Raw genomic sequence first — 15,648 nt, 5'->3', positions numbered from 1 at the left:
TGACCACTGCCCTGGGGAGACTGTTCCAGAGCCCAGCCACCATCTGGGTGTAAAAGCCTTTTCCTGATATCTAAACTAAACCCCCACTGAGACAGTTTCATGTCATTTCCTTGAGTCCTGTCACTGGATATGAGTGTGAAGAGATCAGCACCTGCCTCTCCTCTTCCCTTCATGAGGATGTTGAAGTCCATGGTGAGGTCTCCCCTCAGTCTCCTCTTCTCCAGGCTGAACAGACAAAGTGCCCTCAGCTGCTCCTCATACAGCTTCCCCTCAAGGGCCTTCACCATCTTCATTGCCCTCCTTTGGACACTCTCTAATAATACATTTCTTATATTGTGGTGCCCAAAACTACACACCATATTCAAGGTGAGGCCACACCAATACAGAGCAGAGGAGGACAATCCCCTCCCTTGACAGGCCAGCAATACTTTGTCTGATGCCCCTCAGGACATGGTTGGCCCTCCTGGCTGCCACGGCATTGCTGATGCATATTCAACTTGCCTTCAACCAGGAGCCTCAGGTCCCTTTCCTCAGCATTTCTCTCAAGCCTCTTGTTCCATAGTCTATATGCACAACCAGAGTTGCCCCATCCAAGGTACAGGATCCAGCACTTGCCCTTGTTAAACTTCATATGACTGATGATTGCCCATCTGTAGGAATCTGAAATCCAGCTTACAGCAAAAAGAGCTAGAAATCTTAAACAGCAAGCCTTGGTCAACAAAGGCTGAGAGAAATTCCATCACCAAGAACAGAGGAGGCTTGGTAATGCTCAACTTGAAGATAAGCTGTCTCCTACCTTAACATAAGAAAAGAGTCTAGAAAGAATTTTATCAGATTGTGTTGTAATCCCCTGCTGTCTTCCCTCCATAAATTCCTGAAATTACCATAACCCTTCCTACCTATTAGCATGTGTCTCCCTGAAACCTTAAAAAGTGGTCAAGTGTTCAATAAAGTATTCCAGTTTTGTTCCCCATGCTGGGATCGTGTAGTTTTTGACCGTCTCACCCATCTTTCTGATTTACTGAGATCTCACTGCAGGGCCTCCCTGCCTTTGAGGGAGTTGACAGCTCCACCCAATTTAATGTCATCAGCAAACTTACTTAGTATTCCTTTGAGTCCTGTCTCCAAGTCATTTATGAAGATGTTGAAGAGCACAGGGCATAAGATGGAACTCTATGGAGAACCCCACAAGTGACAGATCACCACTCTGATGTCACCCCATTCGCTATTACCCACTGTGCTCAACCGATGAGCCAACTGCTCACCCACAGTGTGATGTGTTTATCCAGCTGTGTGCTGGACATTTTGTCCAGGAGGATCCTGTGAGAGACAGTGTCAAAATCTTTGCTGAAGTCAAAAAGATTACATCTACTGGCTTCCTTTGATCAACTAAGTGTATTACCATGTCATAGAAGGAAATCAGGTTTGATAAGCAGAACTTTCCTTTCATGAAGCCATTCTGGCTGTGACCAATGATTGCGTTGTCCTCCAGGTGTTTTTCAATACTTCCCGGAATAATCATCCATGATTTTGCAGGCACTGAAGTGAAATTGATAGACCTGTAGTTTCTGGGGTCCTCCTTCTTGCCCTTCTTTAAAATTGGGACATTAGCCAGCTGTTTACCACCTTTATAATTTTCATCATGACTTAATTTGCAGTTACTTTTGATGCAAATTATTATGCTTTTTGACATTTTAAAGGAATGTTATCAAACAGTCACAAGTTCTTACTATATTTTGTGTTATTGACAGCATGTATGTTCTCGTGTATGTAGCTGAAATAGAGTTAGCTGCTGGTCATGTGATAGAAATATATCACTGTTTTTAGTAAAACAGATATATTAGCATTAATAATTTGAAAGCATCCTTCTCTCTCCAGGATATTTAAAGAAATCTTGAATGATTGCTTTATGTCATTAGCTAATGTACGTCTATGCTATCTTTGGATGGGAGTTGGTAATTCTGAAGTGGAGGCATGCATGAGCTAATATAAAGAAAACATGAGCAAATTATACATTTCTCAAAGAAAACTGTAGTATGTGCTATCTGAATAAGACCACATGCCTCTTATAGAAAGTCAGACAAAACATAGATTTCAGAAAGAATTCAGAATTACAAATTCCAATGATAAGGCATAGGGCATGGCTGAAAAAAATGCACCAGCGCTAGCCAAATATTTATAGTTTACCAGCCTTTTTTATTCCCTTATCCCTCTGTTTCCCATATTTGCTCCTCCTCATGTCCCCTAAATCCTTCCCTTTTTCATCTTTGGTTCCTGCCTGGAATCCCATAACGACTACTGTCTGATCCCAAGATGCTCTTCCTCTGCATCCCATTATGTGCCGCACCGCAAGGCAGTGACCCCTCTTAGTCTGAAAGGTGAATTGGAGAGCTGCTCCCAAGAACTCATAGTGATGGGTTTTATGCCTGAGTACTTGGGTTAGGAGTCTCCTGGGACAGCCACCAGCTTTGTGAGATATTACTTTGACTGCAAAGTAATGGAGAATAAAAACAAATATTCACTTACAGCTAATTGTCCATTTCATACAGAGCAAAATGTACTGTAAGTCATACAATGACCCTGCCAGTGATGTAATGCTACATTTCATTTTTCTTTCTCATCTTCCAAAATTTCAGGATAATGAGAGTTGTGTCATTTTGATAGTTTTAGATACTTAGAAGTGTCCCTTTATCTCCACATGTCCCTTTATCTCCACAGCTGGAAGTAGGTTAATATTTTGTTACTTTTCAATACTGCATTTACCTGTAGAGAAAAAATTGCAATTTTTAGTCTCTGTAAAGATGAAGATGTATTGGAAGAAAGTTTACATGACTGGGAACTAGTCTCATTTATTTCATGGCATAATGCATTAATTGATGGTTAAGAACAAAAGGAAAGTTGGTGAGATTTTTTTTTCACAAACTTAATGCATCTTAGCATATATTTAAACAAAAAAAATATAAAGAAATTTATTCTAGCAATATACTCTCAAACTTAATATAGCTCAATATAGCCCTCAAACTTAACACTGAGTGTCAGGGGAAGAAAAAAACCAAATAAACAACCCAACACACAAACCAAAATCCAAACTCCAGCATAATGTAAGCATTCCACTTTTCATAAAACTACTACAATTATTATAGGGTTAGAGTCTGACAAAAGACATACTATAGATTGTGTGCATAAGGGAGTTTTTAACTGAGATTTAACAAAATATGAAAATAAGGAAATTAGAATTTTTTCTATGTTTAAATTAGATTTTCTAAAGTTGTTAAAAAGTTTTAAAATTACTTTCTATTCCTTCCTCAAATGCAGTACTCAAAATAATTATTTCCCTAGCAAACAGTCTTCAGAAGACTGCAGAAACTTGCTAAATATTAATTCTGTTAAGGATGAATATCAAACTGATTTCAACTATGTGTGTAAGTTATTATTATTTGAGCTGGGCTGATGTTTTGAAATATAATAAAACTGGAAATCATTTTAAATAGTAATTTGAGACATGTTGAGTTGTACACATAGAAGCAAGAAAAAAGATCTTAATACTCTGGGAAAAAATGGCAGTCTTTTCATAATGACGTTTTGAACTTATCCTATTCTTCCAATTTTCCTTTTCTCTCTCTGGATTTTTCCCTTCTTCCTGGAAGTCTCCCTGAGGCCTCTACAAGATCCTAGTAGTTCTAAAAGGTGTTCAGTGTTCTGTGAATTAAGAATCAGATGCTTGTTACTGCTATATTGTAACTTAGCTAAGTTAGTCATATAGGACTCCAAGTTTAAACATTTTTTTTCTTCTTTAATATCAGCATCAATTAGCCCACTTGATTATATGTAATAGTGAAGAGGATTGTCACTGAATCACTTAGGTTGGAAAAGACTTCCAACATTGAGTACAACCTTTGACTGATTTTACCTCCTTTCAGCCAATACAAACCAACCAATTTGAGGCCAATTTTTCCCAAGGTGCCATCAGTATCAGCTCCTGACTTTACCTTAGTTTTTGACATATGCACAGGTCTTTAACAGCTACTTTAATAATACTGTTTATTTGATGTCACAACAGACATAATATGAATATTATATTTCTCAATCTTCAAGAAAGTTACAGAAATATAATCTCATCTAATTTTCTAAAACACTGTAGGGATCTTCAGGCTTGGACTTTGCAACAAAATTGTTGATAATATAAAGAGCTTAAAATGTCAATATGGCTTGAGACCATGCTAAGTGCTTTTGAGTTTATGCCTAAATAGACAACTTTTCCTTGTTTCTGACACTGTCTTGGGTATGTACTGATTCCTTCATTTTATCACTCCTTTGAATACTAAAAGCTGCAGACTGTTACATCTATCTGTTTCTGCATTATGAAAATTCAGTTCCTGAAAAAAATTCTCTGCTGAGAGGAGAAACTGGAGAATGGGTGGATGTCAGCAGCTACACCCTGTATAAAGAGCATTTTCACAGCAAGTCAACTACACTGCTCATCGTAAACGTTTTTGCAAATATTAGAATCAAATAATAACTAAGGTTTTGAGAGTCCAGCTAGATATTTCTTGCTTCCTGTTACAGACACACAGGCATATGGACCAGAAGCATAATAGTAAACTTAGTATATGAGGATATATTTTACCATAAATGAATTAATATTTTTCTTGGTAATTAATATATGAAAATAAGTGGCATATTAGGTTTATAAAATTTATAAATGTTTATTTAGTACATTTATAAGCTAATTACTAAGAATGGTTTAGCATCAATTTTCCATACTAGTGAAGTTTGGCTGCATTTTCTATGACTTTCACATGGTATATATTTGAAAATACCACATGCACTCTGACAAAGTAGAGATATAACTGAAGTTTATCAACAGTTTAAGGATTAATAAACATGCTGCAAGACACCTAACCAGTGAGTATAGTTTACAAATATTTATATAGCAGTTAATTGACTAGGAATAAATCAAAATTTTAAGGGCTTAATCAGACAAGAACGTGATTTCAAAAGAGGCATTTCAGGATATGCCTAACCCACCAGAGAGAAACCTTGTGAGAAAAGAACTGCTAAGGATTTTACTTTGTTAGAAAGTCATTTTTAGAACAATAGTAAAATAAGTAGGATTTTACATATTTTTATTTTATTGTGCACGAAATTGTTATTTCCTAAAATAACCGGGCAAACTTTCTAAAGCAGTGAGCATTATTGAGAAGCAGCTAGCCTGTCCCTATATTGTTTATGATTGGTCTGCAATTTATTTTGTTGGGGTTTTATATTTTTTTTAATATTCTCTCACACTCATATTATCCAAGAATTTAACTTTCTTCAGTAAGTTTTCGGTGGCTTGACAAATTTTAATTGCTTCAATAAAAATTAGTTCTTTGTGTTTAAGTTCTGAGACAGGTCACAACCTAATCTTTTATCAAACCACCACTCAGCATTCTTGCATGTTACATCAACTGTATGCTCTTGCTCCATCTTGCTTTTAGAGTCTTTAAAAAAGCTAAATTTATATATGCAGTTCTAGTTTTTAATTTACTGAATAAAAAAGAAAGAAAAAACCAAACCTCAAATGGATCTAAGCTGTTTTACTATGTTCATAATAGGTATTCCTAGAGAAGTCAACAACTCAGAGCATTACAGTGTCACGGAGTACTCAGAGTTGGAAAGGACCTCTGGAGGCCATCTAGTCCTACTCCTTGCTAAAGCACATCCAGCTGAAGCATATTGCAAAGGATTGCATCCAGGCAGGTTTTGAATATCTCTGGAGAAGGAGACTTGTCTTGGTTTGAGATAAGCAACTGCCAACCCCCCCAAGCACAGAGAGAAAAGCCTCCCTCCTAACACCAGAGAAAGGGAGAAAAAGAGAGGAGAAAGGAAAAAAACACTTCAAACTGCATTTATACTAAATCTACATATATTTTTCACAGAAAGAAAGAGACAATTAGAAGAGAGTACAAATATACACTCACACAAGTCTGCAACAAGTTCCTCACCTCAACTTCTTAACGAACACACAAATTCTACTGTCCTAACTACACGTTACTTAAGAAGAAGCTTATTCCCCAGGGAGACAAAGCCAAGAAGAAAGGAAAGACCCAGAACAACACATTTTACTTTCCTGAGGTACCCTGTGAGCCAGTGGTGGGCCTGGTCTTCTCCATCCCCCCTGGGACAGCATCGTGCGTCCTCTCAAGAGGAGGGCTGAGAAGTGACTGCCTTAACCACTCCCACACTGGTTCCTACTTCCTTGGAGATGATGTCATAATGTGGTATGGAATACAAAATTACTGGCTAGCAGAGGTCAGCTGTTAGCTCAGCCCAGCTCAAGTCAGCTGACAGCTTCGGCCTAGTCCACACTTCAGAGCCCAAATCTAGGCCCACCTAGGTGAACCCATAACAAGACTCCACAGTTTCTCTGGGCAGCGACTTTCAGTGCTCCAGCACCCTCACAGTGAAGTTCTTCCTTTTCACTTAACTGAATATGGGAACTTTGTCAAGTAGAAACGTGAGACAAATATCCTCTGCATCTCTCCCCTTCTCTTTGCCTGCTCCTTGACGGAGTCACCCTCCCTGCATGAGCAAACAGCACCATGGTTCAAGCACCATCAAACGCTGAGCATTCACTGGGACCAGCCCTGCTGGGCAGGCTGTGAAGACCATGCTGGGCTGCATCTTCTCAGAACAAAGGAGTGGAGGCCATGTCTTCCCAGGAGCCTGAATTGCCTATAATGACGTAAGCAACAACTTATATTAGGCCTAAAATATATTGTGGGCTAGAGTCGTTTATATATATCCAGCTATATCCTAATTTTTAGAAGTGTAGTAAGTAGTAATGTTTGACTACTGTTGTCTAAAGCAGAGTCTAATCACCTTTTAAACTATCATTTAAATCATCATTTAACCATTGTCAGATCATTCTTAATTCATTGTTCATCATCATCATCATGGCTAGGCTTCGCAAAGATTTGGGAAGGGCACTACCCACACTTGCTGCAAACGTGCCGGTGGCTAAAAAGGCTGATGTGGGATAGGCAAGTCCAGTCACAAAAGGCCCAGTGGAAAGTCACCTTAGGCAACATTGGTGAGGAACAGTTCTTTCTACATTGTCTTTTCTCCTTGAGACTGACTCTGTGTGCGTTCTCAAAGGAAGCAGCAGCATTGTGAATGATGTGTTTCCATGAATCCCGACTGGAGGCCAGAGTGGACCATTGGTGGCAGTCAATATGGCCAAGGTTGAGATATTGTTTCAGGGAGCCCTTGTATCTCTTCTTTGGAGCTCGTCTCTTGTGGCAGCCAGTGGTGAGTTGACCACAGAGCACAATCTGAGGGAGCCGGTGATCCTCCATCCTGGAGACATGCCCTGCCCAGCACAGCTGCGTTCTCATCAGCATGGCCTCGATACTGGTGACCCCTGCCTGTTCAAGAACGGGCACACTGGTCACATAATCATTCCAGTAGATGTTTAGGATTGAGCGGAGGCAGTGCTGATGGAAGAGTTCGAGAAGCCACAGGTGGTGGCGATAGATGACCCAGGATTCAGACCCACATAAAAGAGTAGACAGTACAATGCCTCTGTGGACACTGATCTTTCTACTTTTCTTCATGTGTTTATTGGACCAGACTCTTTTATGGAGTTTTCCAAAAGCTCTGTATGCCTTTGCTAACCTGTTATCTATCTCTTTGTCAATCTTACCATCTAAGGAAATGATACTTTCCAGATAGGTGAACTGCTGGACTGACTTAAGCTCTGATTCACCTATGGTGGTGTGGGGATGATGGAAGACTTCCTGAGGTGCAGGTGGTAAAGAACTGTCTTCTTCAAGCTGACTTCCAGCCCAAAAAGCTCAGCAGCCTCTGCAAAGCAGGATGTTAAGCGCTGCAGAGCTGCTTCTGTGGGAGCAATGAGGGCAGCATCATCAGCAAAAAGCAGCTCACGGACAAGGTGATTCAGGGTCTTGGTGTGGGCCATCAGTCGCCCCTTGAATAGGCTTCCGTTGGTACGATATCGGATGTAGATGCCATTTTCTTCATTGAGGTCTGTCATGGCTCTTTGGAGCATCATGCTGAAGAAGATTGTGAATAGAGTTGGTGCAAGAACACAACCTTGTTTCACACCAGTGGTTATTGGAAAGGGCTCAGAGTGCATCACCATATCTGACTTGTCCACGCTGATCCTCATGAAGCAGGATGATCATTTTGAGGAACTTGGAGGGACATCCTAAGCATTCCAAGATCTGCCACAGGCCTTTTCTGCTCACAGTATCAAAAGATTTGGTGAGGTCAACGAAGGTTACATAGAGTCCTTTGTTCTGTTCCCTACACTTATCTTGCAGTTGTCTGAGAACAAATACCATGTCTGTGGTGCTCCTATTGGCTCTGAAACCACACTGGCTTTCAGGTAGAAGTTTTTCTGCAATAGTGGGTACTAATCTGTTCAGAAGTATTCTTGCAAAGATTTTACCAGAAATGGAGAGCAAAGTCATACCTTGGTAATTTGAGCAGTCTGATTTTTCTCCTTTCTTCTTGTACAGGGTGATGATGACTGCATCATGGAGACTTGGTGGTAGTATACCTTCCCAGCAACACAGAACAAGCCCGTGAAATTTAGCATGGAGTGCTTGACCTCCATGCTTCCAGACTTTGGATGGAATTCCATCAATCCTAGCTGCCTTTCCATTTTCATCTGCTGTATAACATTAAGTGTCTTTCCCATAGTAGGGGCTTTATCCAATTAATTTTTCACCGGTTGTTTAATGTGTTGAATTTCTGAGTCTTGGACTACATGGTTGGCACTGAAGAGAGTCTGAAAGTGCTCAGACCATCGGTTCAGGATGGAGGTTTTATCTGTGAGAAGCATTTGGCTATCTGCGCTGACTAGGGGGCTTTGAACCTGGTGTGTGGGTCCGTACACTGCTTTCAGGGCCTCATAGAATTCTCTGTGGTCACCCAAATCTGTGCAGAGTCTTTTCTGCTAGACTGAGCCACCATTTGTTCTGGATGTCTTGAAGTTTGTGTTGGAGCTTACTGTATGTAAGAAGAAAGGCAGCTTTTCTTACAAGGCAAGATGGCTGAGCAAGGTGTGCTTGGTGAGCAGTTCTCTTCTTCTTCAACCATTCCTGGATCTCTTTATTGTTTTCATCAAACCAGTCTTTGTTTTTCTTGGAGGAGAACCCTAAGGATTCTTCAGAGGACTGCAGGATGCTATTTTTAATATGTTACCAAAACACTTCAGGAGAGGGATCTAGGGGATTATCATTAAGTCTAGTCTGAAGGTTTACCTGGAAGCTGTCTCTCACTGTAGATGTTTGAAGATTGTTAACTTGGAGCCTCTTCCTTGGAATGTCGCCCCTCTTAGGTTTGGGCTTAAAGTGGAGGTTAAGTTTATCACCTGCCATTTCAACCCTCGCCTGTCACTGCAGCGCTGTGCAATGTGGGTGAACCCTTCAAGCCTGTGCAATGGATTTTTTAGGTGAGGCACAGTGTGCGTATAACTGGCCCCACCCTTTACTCCTAAGGTTCATCTGTCAGGGCTGAGCAACCTTGAACGGTTGACAGCAAATACCTCAGGATGTAGGTTTAGTTAGAGTATCCTTCTCTTAGATGGAGAGCCTTACAGGGCTAAGTGAGCTCCATCTGCCCAGGTTTGGAGTTAAGAGTTGTCCCTCTCCTAGGATGGTTGCCAGAGGGCTAGTGAGCCCATCCTGCTCATGGACACACTGTCTGACCCTTCAGCTGAGACCTGTCTGGCATGGGAGACCCTACCGGAGGCACATCCCACCTTACAAAGGCACACAACCTTATGAGGCAAACAACCTTATGAGGGCACACAAGCTTCTCCCCCGTGACAAGGGGGTGTCCGTGGAGAAGTCAATTCATTGTTAAATCGCTGTTTAACTCACTTTAAATTATCACTTTATCATCATTTGTTTACCATTTGATTTTCAGTTGTCAATTAGTTACTATTTCGTTACTATTTGATGAATAATAAAAACTTGTTAGGTATCCCAATAATGATGACTTTTTAAAATACTTTATTTGCAACAGGGGTTTTGGTTTGGTTTGGTTTGGTTTGGTTTTGGAGTTTTTTGGGGTTTGGGGTTTTTTGGTTGTTTGAACAGATGGATAATTCAGCTTTTCTTACTTTACTAGATGTCCCAGGGGCAAAAAAATAATCTGTAGCCACAATATGAATTTATGATGCATGTTACTACCAGACAGCAAGGTCTGTTTTTCACAATTATTTTGCTACTTTTCCTGAGGCTTAGACACAAAAAAAAAAGAAATAAAAAATAAAAAAATTTGATTCATGTAAAAGCTCCAGAATATTAAAGCCCTGGATCTACAGAGTTCAAGACAGAGGAGGCATCCACTGCAAAAAATATTCATGCAAAGTGTTCAGACAATACATATATTGTAAATCAAACAAGGGAGGAAAGAAACAGAGCTACCCAGTCCATTCTAGGAGAAAAAACATGCCTTTGTTTTCCCATGGCATTGTTAGACACAAAGAATGCTGAATAAGTGATGAACTTAGTTTTTGTGCAATTAAGTGCACCAGCTGTATTTCTGAATTTTAACAGTTGACTGGATGATTTTCAGTAACCTTTGTAATTAAACATTTGACACTTTGTTCTTTCACATAATGTAGATTTGAATAGCCACATCCAGCAGCTACCTATTCTAGAACAAGTGAGACATTTTTAATGTCATGCTGCTTCAAATCATCATCATTTGAGATACCAGACATCACTGAAATTATGCTTATGAAACATGACACATCAAAAGCAAATTAGCTTGAAAAATACTAGTCTTCTGAATTTCTCTATTACATGTTACTGGCCTTATCAAAAGTGGTTAGGACTTTCTTTTAAAATTCGGGAGAAATGTCCTTCTCAAAAGACTATTTCCCTAAACAGTAAATCAACACAGAAATGGAAGAAGAGAAACCTGGCTACATGGAAGAAATAACTTTTTCAGGGAATGCGCCCTGCAAAACCAGGGTTTACAGATTTTTCACCCATACAAGCACACAAATACTGCATAATATTAATACTATCAAGACTACTCTTTTACTTGTTCAGTTTTAGTTTCCTCAGCCAAAGTTATTCTGTAACAAAGGAAAAAGACTACAAAGTCCCCTGGTAACTTGCAGGAAAAAAACATCCTTTCTTCAATGAGAAGAATGGCTACATTTAATTAGCTGAAGACATGCTGGTTCCAAGGCCTATTTTTCATATACAGGATTAGGACACAGATTCTTTAACTGTAACCCTCTTACTTAAATGTTTCTTTCCCTGAGGCTCTATTCAATTTAGAAATGGAATAAGGAACAGTCAATAGAGGCCTGACAGGGACAGGGATACATGGATAAATTTTGGCACTGACATTATTTTATATTTGGTGAAGCTTTGAGAAAATTTTACAAAAAGCTTTATATGCACACACAGACATCATATCTATGAAGCACAGCAAACTGAAGCAGACTTTTCCAGCAGATTCCAAACCTCTAGTGGCTGAACTATCAAAAAGAGAAGCAAGGGAAATGCCAGATACTTTTTACAAAAACAAAGACTGATTCAGGCTTGTTTCTGCTTCCTGACATAGCCTAAATATCTATGCCAATGCTGAAGTGAAGTATTTGTTGAGAAAAAAAATCGAATTATGGAAAACATTTCATTAGCAAAACTGCCCATTTGGAGAGGTAAAATGTTCACTTTCACTCTGATTTGCTGTGCCTTGAAATAACGGTCACGTTATGTTTTATTGCAAGTTAATTACTTTGAAAAATCAGGCAATTATCCAATTCTTAAGCTGTACTAAATAAAATATAAACTCTTCACACATAATTCGATGACATAACTAAGTAAAATGAAAGAACTTGCCACATATTCAGATTTGGCTGCTTTCTTTCAAAATAAAGTTGATATAAACCTATTCTGCTACTTAATCATGAGAAGGGATCTTGTTCATAGAAAAAATCTGAGCAATAAAGAAATTTCAATGTGTTGAAAAAAATAATTATAGGAGCCACAAAATTTATGGGTTTGGTAGAAGTTAATATAGTTCATAATTCTCTTCTCTTTATGTTAACTGTTAGAAATTTGAGGTTTGAATGGTGCAATACATTATAAATTTCTCCTATAAAAACCACCTCCAAAGCTATCAACTCTCAGAATGCTGTTTGAACAGCTTTTTATGTCATAAGACCAGCATTCAACTATCTTTTGATAACCGCTCTCCATCTGGAAATGAAGACCAGCTCCACAATGTTGTCTTTCATTGCTGCAAAAACAGAGCTGTGGAAAAACTCAAATTTAAACAGCAATGCAAATAGAATTTACTGAGCAGAAAAAAAGAACTGAACAGTCATCTACTGATAATCATTACAGTAAATAAAAACACCCCAAACTCAAAAATAGAGTGGTTCCGGCACTAAAAATTCTCAGTTCAATTTCCAACTTTGTCAGACTTCTTATGTGATCTTGCTCATATATCAATGTGCCCCATTTCTCCTTTCATAAAGTAGACATGAAAGATTTAATTTTTCCTTCCCTCTATCCTTCTGTGCATTAATCATTTAGATTATAAGGTATCTAAGATATATATTTACACCTTTGTATATACCATATATACACTAATCCCTTTGTATAGCTGCATGACATGAGCACCATGATGGGCTTTTTAGTGATGCCAGTGCTGTCAGCACCAGTTAGCTGCTCTCCAGGCTGTAAGTCAGAATTACTTTAGGGCTCAAGTAAACAGACACAAACTGTAGACTGTGTATGGCTTAGGCAAAAGACAAGGATTTCTATGCTCAATCAGAGTTTTTCCTCAGTATATCCAGACCCTAATTTTAGCTATTCAAGGAATTCTAAGGACAATCAAAGAGGGTAAGTAGTCTCTGGAGAGCCACTCCAACTCTGATTTGAGCAACATTTAGATATTAGGAATCAAGGCAAGGCAGAATCTAGGTGGCTTGTATCTCATTTTTTACTATTATATGTATGTACAACATCCAAGACATTGTGGGGTCCAAACTTCCTTGGAAAACTGCACTGAACACCAGAGAATGAAATTAACGGTTTTGTTTCTATAGATTCAATAGTCATATTGCCTACTCAGAGTTTTAGACAGTACCTCAAAGTCTGCCTAGCAGAATTCTTTCTCGATGAATACTGCAGCAATAATGACAAATCTATTGATAGACAAGTTGATAAACAAGTCCATTAACTATTTCTCTTTTAAGACAAAAACTAAAGTTATTCATCTAGCTTAGTGAGTATTGTTGTTGTGCAGCGTTGAAGGGAAGGGAGAGGGGTCTCTGCTTTCCCCTTTGTCTGAAGTGGGGAGGCAGAGAAAGGAAACAGACAAGGAGTCCAGGCAAGTCCAGGCAAAAGAGCGTTTATTCCAACAATCCCTGAGGTTTTGTGCTAGTTTCTTTTAGGGGTCTTTTATTATCAATTAAATACAATCTTGCAGCTAAACATTATCACCGGCAATGCAAAACCCACAACAACTGTCACATACTTGTATTGATGAATGTTATTTCGGGAGCTGTGGCGGGGAAAATTCTTTTCTTGCTATTAAGTGTGGTCTCATAGGAGAGGTTAGAAATCCTTCCAACCTGTGTGCTATCCTAGTTGGGTAGGCAGTGTTGGGAAACATAAGGATCTAATTTTCTTGAGGCGCTTGTTGCTAATAAGTTTCCTTGGCTTAAGTGTGATCCTCATAGGGGAGTCAAAAACCTTTCCAGCCCGTATTCTGTCCAGAGTTCGGCAGGCAGTGCTGGGTTCATAAAGCTTTGATTACTCCGAGGATGCTTATAGCTAATAACTTATTTAATACAGGTAAGAATGGAAATCTTTGAATTTCTGTCTCTCCTCCCTTTCTCGTGACACCATCACTTTGATTGCAGTACTCGTTTCTGTGCATTCCTACATTTGTGGTTTCTCATGCTTCTAGACCTGAGATGGGACATCTTTACACGTCATCTCATTGCCAACCCTATTCTCTTTCTTTTTATGATATTTTTACCTATGAGTACTTCATCTGCTCCTGCATTATGATTCTTGCATATTGGGGAAGGCCAGGACTGAAGTACACAACTGTAACCTACTATCCAGTGTCTTGATCCTTTGAATGTAAGCTACACAGCAAAACGTCTTGGTTTGTGGGTGGTTTTGCACTGTGCCTAGCCTAATCAGATCCTGAGCTAGGTCAATGATTTTTTTGTGCCATGGTAACTCTAATCACATTTTTAATTGACATTTCTATAAAAATTCCAATTTCAAAAAGGAGGAAGTTTGGGTTATGCTGTTCAAAAGATGCTGAAAATTGTAGTTTATGAAACTAAAATGAGTAAAAGTGTGACTTTTGGCATCAGCAGCAGAAGCCTGATTTAACAAAACTGGAAGATACATTTGTCCTGCAAATTTCCAGTTGCAAGTCTGCTACTCAGCTACTTATCCATGTAATTAATCTTTTATTGCCTTGAGATACCTAGCATACATTGTCCAATGGAGGTTTTCAGATGGAGCATGCTCTGCTGCTCCACTGTCATGCAATTTGATATTACCTCTGGAAGACACTGACAGTGTCAATATCCAAGGCTCATTTTATACAATTTAGTCTGTCTGAGTTCATATCGCTACAAGTACAAATAAATTCCACAAATTATAAAATATCAGTGATCCACTGATTGTACAAGTTTATTTCCCTGTTTATTACAGTACTATCTATGCTCATTAAAACACCTCCTAAATCACTTACAAGTTCTTCCTTGGTAATCCTGTGTCTTTTATCAGGAGAAAGAAGTCTTTGCAGAAGTATTTTGTGACGGTTGTACTTCCATTCAGCTCACTGAAATTTATACCATTTTTCCAGTAGCCTTTTTCCCCCCTTATAATACAAAACAATATCCTACTAACTTATTGTTGAGAAAGTAATTTCCAAAAGATTATTGTTTCTTCTGTTTCATGTCAGGCAGTTTGCCCTAGGAACATAAACAGACTCAAAGAAATCTACAGTCATAACAGAAGATTGACTTGAAAGTGGGATTCCTATGGAGGCATAGAGCTTGTGAGGGGGCAGGCACAAGGAACGGTTACAGAATTTTCCAATATACTCTCAGAAATGAAAGAGCAAAATTAAACCAAAAAAGTACAAGTCAATTAGTTCTTATAAAAGTATGTTTTGGAAGAGAAGATTTAGTACTGATACAGAATCATTTAAGTCCTTGATATGGGGAATAATTATTTTTGAGCAGAAAGCCCAAACACCCGAATACATTAATCAAAACCACCCAACCACTTTTGACAAAACAATTATTAATAATGAATTTGCTTCTTTTTAGTCTGTAGGGGAAAAATAATTATGAAATACACACACGCATGCAACAAAGAAAAGATTTCTCAGGAAACCTGCAGGTGTCTTAACTGATAAAATATATTTGTAAGGATGACCAACCAGCTTGAACTCCAAATGTCCAGTGCTGTCCTGACTGTACTAAAGTCAGGAAAAATTACATTTGTACAAGGAAAGGCAGGAACAGGGACCTAATCAAAAGTTTCAGAAGATGGTACCCTCAGAAACAACTGAGAACTGCAAATCCTTGAAAACCAAGAGAACTGAGTATTTTTAACTGCCACCTACTCA

Source organism: Pithys albifrons, chromosome 4 (assembly GCF_047495875.1).
Source record: "Pithys albifrons albifrons isolate INPA30051 chromosome 4, PitAlb_v1, whole genome shotgun sequence".
NCBI classification, from domain to species: Eukaryota; Metazoa; Chordata; class Aves; order Passeriformes; family Thamnophilidae; genus Pithys; species Pithys albifrons.
This window is presented reverse-complemented; position numbering follows the sequence as displayed.